The sequence below is a fragment of the Lampetra fluviatilis genome, chromosome 76, assembly GCF_964198595.1.
Source record: "Lampetra fluviatilis chromosome 76, kcLamFluv1.1, whole genome shotgun sequence".
NCBI classification, from domain to species: Eukaryota; Metazoa; Chordata; class Hyperoartia; order Petromyzontiformes; family Petromyzontidae; genus Lampetra; species Lampetra fluviatilis.
Genome location: NC_136350.1, coordinates 3,172,976 through 3,181,428, shown reverse-complemented (window position 1 = coordinate 3,181,428; position 8,453 = coordinate 3,172,976).

The window sequence follows — 8,453 nt, the reverse complement described above, 5'->3', positions numbered from 1 at the left end:
AGGTGACAGACCCAGCAGGTGCCATGGGTTGACTGCTGTGCCAGGCTAGGTGCAGGAGGAGGAGGTCACGTGACAGACCCAGCAGGTGCCATGGGTTGACTGCTGTGCCAGGCTAGGTGCAGGAGGAGGTCACGGGACAGACCCAGCAGGTGCCATGGGTTGACTGCTGTGCCAGGCTAGGTGCAGGAGGAGGTCACAGGACAGACCCAGCAGGTGCCATGGCTTGACTGCTGTGCCAGGCTAGGTGCAGGAGGAGGAGGTCAGGTGACAGACCCAGCAGGTGCCATGGGTTGACTGCTGTGCCAGGCTAGGTGCAGGAGGAGGAGGTCACGTGACAGACCCAGCAGGTGCCATGGGTTGACTGCTGTGCCAGGCTAGGTGCAGGAGGAGGTCACGGGACAGACCCAGCAGGTGCCATGGGTTGACTGCTGTGCCAGGCTAGGTGCAGGAGGAGGTCACGTGACAGACCCAGCAGATGCCATGGGTTGACTGCTGTGCCAGGCTAGGTGCAGGAGGAGGTCACGGGACAGACCCAGCAGGTGCCATGGGTTGACTGCTGTGCCAGGCTAGGTGCAGGAGGAGGTCACGGACACAATTGCAACGTTCTGTTGAGTCCGCTTATTTATTAGCAACAACAATCGATAAACAAACAATGGTCTAGATGTATATGTACACATTATTACATTATAACTTTATCTTATCTCGATCCTAACTCTTCACACGAACACGTGGCTAGGCAGGCTCTAGTCCATTGGGTGGTGAGTGTGGTGAGTGTGGTGAGTGTGGTGTGGTGAGTGTGGTGTGGTGTGGTGAGTGTGGGTGTTGAGTGTGGTGTGGTGGGGTGGTGTGGTGAGTGTGGTGTGGTGAGTGTAGGGGGTGAGTGTGGTGTTGTGAGTGTGGGTGGTGAGTGTGGGTGGTGAGTGTGTGTGGGTGGTGAGTGTGGGTGGTGAGTGTGGTGAGTGTGGTGAGTGTGGTGTGGTGAGTGTGGTGTGGTGTGGTGAGTGTGGGTGTTGAGTGTGGTGTGGTGGGGTGGTGTGGTGAGTGTGGTGGGGTGAGTGTAGGGGGTGAGTGTGATGTTGTGAGTGTGGGTGGTGAGTGTGGGTGGTGAGTGTGTGTGGGTGGTGAGTGTGGGTGGTGAGTGTGGGTGGTGAGTGTGGGTGGTGAGTGTGGTGTTGTGAGTGTGGGTGGTGAGTGTGGGTGGTGAGTGTGTGTGGGTGGTGAGTGTGGGTGGTGAGTGTGGGTGGTGAGTGTGGGTGGTGAGTGTGGGTGGTGAGTGTGGGTGGTGAGTGTGGGTGGTGAGTGTGGGTGGTGAGTGTGAGTGGTGAGTGTGGTGAGTGTGGGTGGTGAGTGTGTGTGGTGAGTGTGGGTGGTGAGTGTGGGTGGTGAGTGTGGGTGGTGAGTGTGGTGAGTGTGAGTGGTGAGTGTGGTGAGTGTGGGTGGTGAGTGTGTGTGGTGAGTGTGGGTGGTGAGTGTGTGTGGTGAGTGTGGGTGGTGAGTGCGTGTGGTGAGTGTGAGTGGTGAGTGAATGTGGGTGGTGAGTGTGTGTGGTGAGTGTGAGTGGTGAGTGTGGTGAGTGTGGGTGGTGAGTGCGTGTGGTGAGTGTGAGTGGTGAGTGAGTGTGGTGAGTGTGTGAGGTGAGTGTGGGTGGTGAGTGTGGGTGGTGAGTGTGGGTGGTGAGTGTGAGTGGTGAGTGAGTGTGGTGAGTGTGTGGTGAGTGTGGGTGGTGAGTGTGGGTGGTGAGTGTGGGTGGTGAGTGAGTGTGGTGAGTGTGAGTGGTGAGTGTGTGTGGTGAGTGTGGGTGGTGAGTGTGGGTGGTGAGTGTGGGTGGTGAGTGTGAGTGGTGAGTGTGTGTGGTGAGTGTGGGTGGTGAGTGTGGGTGGTGAGTGTGGGTGGTGAGTGTGGGTGGTGAGTGTGGGTGGTGAGTGTGAGTGGTGAGTGTGTGTGGTGAGTGTGGGTGGTGAGTGTGGGTGGTGAGTGTGGCTGGTGAGTGTGTGTCGTGAGTGTGGGTGGTGAGTGTGGTGAGTGTGTGTGGTGAGTGTGTGTGGTGAGTGTGGGTGGTGAGTGTGGGTGGTGAGTGTGTGTGGTGAGTGTGGGTGGTGAGTGTGTGTGGTGAGTGTGGGTGGTAAGTGTGGTGAGTGTGGGTGGTGAGTTGGTGGTGAGTGTGGTGAGTGTGGGTGGTGAGTGTGGCTGGTGAGTGTGGTGATTGTGGGTGGTGAGTGTGGGTGGTGAGTGTGGTGAGTGTGGGTGGTGAGTGGGTGGTGAGTGTGGTGAGTGAGGGTGGTGAGTGAGTGTGGTGAGTGAGTGTGGTGAGTGTGGGTGGTGAGTGTGGGTGGTGAGTGTGGGTGGTGAGTGTGGATGGTGAGTGTGGTGAGTGTGGGTAGTGAGTGTGAGTGGTGAGTGTGGGTGGTGAGTGTGTGTGGTGAGTGTGGGTGGTGAGTGTGGGTGGTGTGTGTGGGTGTGGAGTGTGTGTGGTGAGTGTGGGTGGTGAGTGTGGTGAGTGTGGGTGGTGAGTGTGGCTGGTGAGTGTGTGTCGTGAGTGTGGGTGGTGAGTGTGGGTGGTGAGTGTGTGTGGTGAGTGTGTGTGGTGAGTGTGGGTGGTGAGTGTGGGTGGTGAGTGTGTGTGGTGAGTGTGGGTGGTGAGTGTGGTGAGTGTGGTGAGTGTGGGTGGTGAGTGGGTGGTGAGTGTGGTGAGTGTGGGTGGTGAGTGTGGCTGGTGAGTGTGGTGAGTGTGGGTGGTGAGTGGGTGGTGAGTGTGGTGAGTGAGGGTGGTGAGTGAGTGTGGTGAGTGAGTGTGGTGAGTGTGGGTGGTGAGTGTGGGTGGTGAGTGTGGTGAGTGTGGGTGGTGAGTGTGGGTGGTGAGTGTGGGTGGTGAGTGTGGATGGTGAGTGTGGTTGGTGAGTGTTGGTGGTGAGTGGGTGGTGAGTGTGGGTGGTGAGTGGTGAGTGGTGAGTGTGAGTGGTGAGTGTGGGTGGTGAGTGTGGGTGGTGTGTGTGGTGAGTGTGGGTGGTGAGTGAGTGTGGTGAGTGTGGGTGGTGAGTGTGTGTGTGTGGTGAGTGTGTGTGTGGTGTGTGTGGGTGGTGAGTGAGTGTGGTGAGTGTGTGTGGTGAGTGTGAGTGGTGAGTGTGAGTGGTGAGTGTGGGTGGTGAGTGTAGTGAGTGTGGGTGGTGAGTGTGGTGAGTGTGGGTGGTGAGTGGGTGGTGAGTGTGGTGAGGGTGGTGAGTGAGTGTGGTGAGTGAGTGTGGTGAGTGTGGGTGGTGAGTGTGGGTGGTGAGTGTGGCTGGTGAGTGTGGGTGGTGAGTGTGGTGAGTGAGTGTAGTGAGTGTGGGTGGTGAGTGTGGTGAGTGTGGGTGGTGAGTGGGTGGTGAGTGTGGTGAGTGAGGGTGGTGAGTGAGTGTGGTGAGTGAGTGTGGTGAGTGTGGGTGGTGAGTGTGGGTGGTGAGTGTGGGTGGTGAGTGTGGATGGTGAGTGTGGTGAGTGTGGGTAGTGAGTGTGAGTGGTGAGTGTGGGTGGTGAGTGTGTGTGGTGAGTGTGGGTGGTGAGTGTGGGTGGTGTGTGTGGGTGTGGAGTGTGTGTGGTGAGTGTGGGTGGTGAGTGTGGTGAGTGTGGGTGGTGAGTGTGGCTGGTGAGTGTGTGTCGTGAGTGTGGGTGGTGAGTGTGGGTGGTGAGTGTGTGTGGTGAGTGTGTGTGGTGAGTGTGGGTGGTGAGTGTGGGTGGTGAGTGTGTGTGGTGAGTGTGGGTGGTGAGTGTGGTGAGTGTGGGTGGTGAGTGGGTGGTGAGTGTGGTGAGTGTGGGTGGTGAGTGTGGCTGGTGAGTGTGGTGAGTGTGGGTGGTGAGTGGGTGGTGAGTGTGGTGAGTGAGGGTGGTGAGTGAGTGTGGTGAGTGAGTGTGGTGAGTGTGGGTGGTGAGTGTGGGTGGTGAGTGTGGTGAGTGTGGGTGGTGAGTGTGGGTGGTGAGTGTGGGTGGTGAGTGTGGATGGTGAGTGTGGTTGGTGAGTGTTGGTGGTGAGTGGGTGGTGAGTGTGGGTGGTGAGTGGTGAGTGGTGAGTGTGAGTGGTGAGTGTGGGTGGTGAGTGTGGGTGGTGTGTGTGGTGAGTGTGGGTGGTGAGTGAGTGTGGTGAGTGTGGGTGGTGAGTGTGTGTGTGTGGTGAGTGTGTGTGTGGTGTGTGTGGGTGGTGAGTGAGTGTGGTGAGTGTGTGTGGTGAGTGTGAGTGGTGAGTGTGAGTGGTGAGTGTGGGTGGTGAGTGTAGTGAGTGTGGGTGGTGAGTGTGGTGAGTGTGGGTGGTGAGTGGGTGGTGAGTGTGGTGAGGGTGGTGAGTGAGTGTGGTGAGTGAGTGTGGTGAGTGTGGGTGGTGAGTGTGGGTGGTGAGTGTGGTGTGGTGGGGTGGTGTGGTGAGTGTGGTGTGGTGAGTGTAGGGGGTGAGTGTGGTGTTGTGAGTGTGGGTGGTGAGTGTGGGTGGTGAGTGTGTGTGGGTGGTGAGTGTGGGTGGTGAGTGTGGTGAGTGTGGTGAGTGTGGTGTGGTGAGTGTGGTGTGGTGTGGTGAGTGTGGGTGTTGAGTGTGGTGTGGTGGGGTGGTGTGGTGAGTGTGGTGGGGTGAGTGTAGGGGGTGAGTGTGATGTTGTGAGTGTGGGTGGTGAGTGTGGGTGGTGAGTGTGTGTGGGTGGTGAGTGTGGGTGGTGAGTGTGGGTGGTGAGTGTGGGTGGTGAGTGTGGGTGGTGAGTGTGGGTGGTGAGTGTGGTGTTGTGAGTGTGGGTGGTGAGTGTGGGTGGTGAGTGTGTGTGGGTGGTGAGTGTGGGTGGTGAGAGTGGGTGGTGAGTGTGGGTGGTGAGTGTGGGTGGTGAGTGTGGGTGGTGAGTGTGGGTGGTGAGTGTGAGTGGTGAGTGTGGTGAGTGTGGGTGGTGAGTGTGTGTGGTGAGTGTGGGTGGTGAGTGTGGGTGGTGAGTGTGGGTGGTGAGTGTGGTGAGTGTGAGTGGTGAGTGTGGTGAGTGTGGGTGGTGAGTGTGTGTGGTGAGTGTGGTGGTGAGTGTGTGTGTGGTGAGTGTGGGTGGTGAGTGCGTGTGGTGAGTGTGAGTGGTGAGTGAATGTGGGTGGTGAGTGTGTGTGGTGAGTGTGAGTGGTGAGTGTGGTGAGTGTGGGTGGTGAGTGCGTGTGGTGAGTGTGAGTGGTGAGTGAGTGTGGTGAGTGTGTGAGGTGAGTGTGGGTGGTGAGTGTGGGTGGTGAGTGTGGGTGGTGAGTGTGAGTGGTGAGTGAGTGTGGTGAGTGTGTGGTGAGTGTGGGTGGTGAGTGTGGGTGGTGAGTGTGGGTGGTGAGTGAGTGTGGTGAGTGTGAGTGGTGAGTGTGTGTGGTGAGTGTGGGTGGTGAGTGTGGGTGGTGAGTGTGGGTGGTGAGTGTGAGTGGTGAGTGTGTGTGGTGAGTGTGTGGTGGTGAGTGTGGGTGGTGAGTGTGGGTGGTGAGTGTGGGTGGTGAGTGTGGGTGGTGAGTGTGAGTGGTGAGTGTGTGTGGTGAGTGTGGGTGGTGAGTGTGGGTGGTGAGTGTGGCTGGTGAGTGTGTGTCGTGAGTGTGGGTGGTGAGTGTGGTGAGTGTGTGTGGTGAGTGTGTGTGGTGAGTGTGGGTGGTGAGTGTGGGTGGTGAGTGTGTGTGGTGAGTGTGGGTGGTGAGTGTGTGTGGTGAGTGTGGGTGGTAAGTGTGGTGAGTGTGGGTGGTGAGTTGGTGGTGAGTGTGGTGAGTGTGGGTGGTGAGTGTGGCTGGTGAGTGTGGTGATTGTGGGTGGTGAATGTGGGTGGTGAGTGTGGTGAGTGTGGGTGGTGAGTGGGTGGTGAGTGTGGTGAGTGAGGGTGGTGAGTGAGTGTGGTGAGTGAGTGTGGTGAGTGTGGGTGGTGAGTGTGGGTGGTGAGTGTGGGTGGTGAGTGTGGATGGTGAGTGTGGTGAGTGTGGGTAGTGAGTGTGAGTGGTGAGTGTGGGTGGTGAGTGTGTGTGGTGAGTGTGGGTGGTGAGTGTGGGTGGTGTGTGTGGGTGTGGAGTGTGTGTGGTGAGTGTGGGTGGTGAGTGTGGTGAGTGTGGGTGGTGAGTGTGGCTGGTGAGTGTGTGTCGTGAGTGTGGGTGGTGAGTGTGGGTGGTGAGTGTGTGTGGTGAGTGTGTGTGGTGAGTGTGGGTGGTGAGTGTGGGTGGTGAGTGTGTGTGGTGAGTGTGGGTGGTGAGTGTGGTGAGTGTGGTGAGTGTGGGTGGTGAGTGGGTGGTGAGTGTGGTGAGTGTGGGTGGTGAGTGTGGCTGGTGAGTGTGGTGAGTGTGGGTGGTGAGTGGGTGGTGAGTGTGGTGAGTGAGGGTGGTGAGTGAGTGTGGTGAGTGAGTGTGGTGAGTGTGGGTGGTGAGTGTGGGTGGTGAGTGTGGTGAGTGTGGGTGGTGAGTGTGGGTGGTGAGTGTGGGTGGTGAGTGTGGATGGTGAGTGTGGTTGGTGAGTGTTGGTGGTGAGTGGGTGGTGAGTGTGGGTGGTGAGTGGTGAGTGGTGAGTGTGAGTGGTGAGTGTGGGTGGTGAGTGTGGGTGGTGTGTGTGGTGAGTGTGGGTGGTGAGTGAGTGTGGTGAGTGTGGGTGGTGAGTGTGTGTGTGTGGTGAGTGTGTGTGTGGTGTGTGTGGGTGTGGTGAGTGAGTGTGGTGAGTGTGTGTGGTGAGTGTGAGTGGTGAGTGTGAGTGGTGAGTGTGGGTGGTGAGTGTAGTGAGTGTGGGTGGTGAGTGTGGTGAGTGTGGGTGGTGAGTGGGTGGTGAGTGTGGTGAGGGTGGTGAGTGAGTGTGGTGAGTGAGTGTGGTGAGTGTGGGTGGTGAGTGTGGGTGGTGAGTGTGGCTGGTGAGTGTGGGTGGTGAGTGTGGTGAGTGAGTGTAGTGAGTGTGGGTGGTGAGTGTGGTGAGTGTGGGTGGTGAGTGGGTGGTGAGTGTGGTGAGTGAGGGTGGTGAGTGAGTGTGGTGAGTGAGTGTGGTGAGTGTGGGTGGTGAGTGTGGGTGGTGAGTGTGGGTGGTGAGTGTGGATGGTGAGTGTGGTGAGTGTGGGTAGTGAGTGTGAGTGGTGAGTGTGGGTGGTGAGTGTGTGTGGTGAGTGTGGGTGGTGAGTGTGGGTGGTGTGTGTGGGTGTGGAGTGTGTGTGGTGAGTGTGGGTGGTGAGTGTGGTGAGTGTGGGTGGTGAGTGTGGCTGGTGAGTGTGTGTCGTGAGTGTGGGTGGTGAGTGTGGGTGGTGAGTGTGTGTGGTGAGTGTGGGTGGTGAGTGTGGGTGGTGAGTGTGTGTGGTGAGTGTGGGTGGTGAGTGTGGTGAGTGTGGGTGGTGAGTGGGTGGTGAGTGTGGTGAGTGTGGGTGGTGAGTGTGGCTGGTGAGTGTGGTGAGTGTGGGTGGTGAGTGGGTGGTGAGTGTGGTGAGTGAGGGTGGTGAGTGAGTGTGGTGAGTGAGTGTGGTGAGTGTGGGTGGTGAGTGTGGGTGGTGAGTGTGGTGAGTGTGGGTGGTGAGTGTGGGTGGTGAGTGTGGGTGGTGAGTGTGGATGGTGAGTGTGGTTGGTGAGTGTTGGTGGTGAGTGGGTGGTGAGTGTGGGTGGTGAGTGGTGAGTGGTGAGTGTGAGTGGTGAGTGTGGGTGGTGAGTGTGGGTGGTGTGTGTGGTGAGTGTGGGTGGTGAGTGAGTGTGGTGAGTGTGGGTGGTGAGTGTGTGTGTGTGGTGAGTGTGTGTGTGGTGTGTGTGGGTGGTGAGTGAGTGTGGTGAGTGTGTGTGGTGAGTGTGAGTGGTGAGTGTGAGTGGTGAGTGTGGGTGGTGAGTGTAGTGAGTGTGGGTGGTGAGTGTGGTGAGTGTGGGTGGTGAGTGGGTGGTGAGTGTGGTGAGGGTGGTGAGTGAGTGTGGTGAGTGAGTGTGGTGAGTGAGTGTGGTGAGTGTGGGTGGTGAGTGTGGGTGGTGAGTGTGGCTGGTGAGTGTGGGTGGTGAGTGTGGTGAGTGAGTGTAGTGAGTGTGGGTGGTGAGTGTGGTGAGTGTGGGTGGTGAGTGGGTGGTGAGTGTGGTGAGTGTGGTGAGTGAGTGTGGTGAGTGTGGGTGGTGAGTGTGGGTGGTGAGTGTGGCTGGTGAGTGTGGGTGGTGAGTGTGGTGAGTGTGGGTGGTGAGTGGGTGGTGAGTGTGGGTGGTGAGTGTGGCTGGTGAGTGTGGTGAGTGTGGTGAGTGTGGGTGGTGAGTGTGGGTGGTGAGTGTGGTGAGTGGGTGGTGAGTGTGGGTGGTGAGTGTGGTGAGTGGGTGGTGAGTGTGGGTGGTGAGTGGTGAGTGTGGGTGGTGAGTGTGAGTGGTGAGTGTGAGTGGTGAGTGTGGGTGGTGTGGGTGGTGAGTGTGGGTGGTGAGTGTGGTGAGTGAGTGTGGTGAGTGTGGTGAGTGTGGGTGGTGAGTGTGGGTGGTGAGTGAGTGTGGTGAGTGTGGTGAGTGTGGGTGGTGAGTGTGGTGAGTGT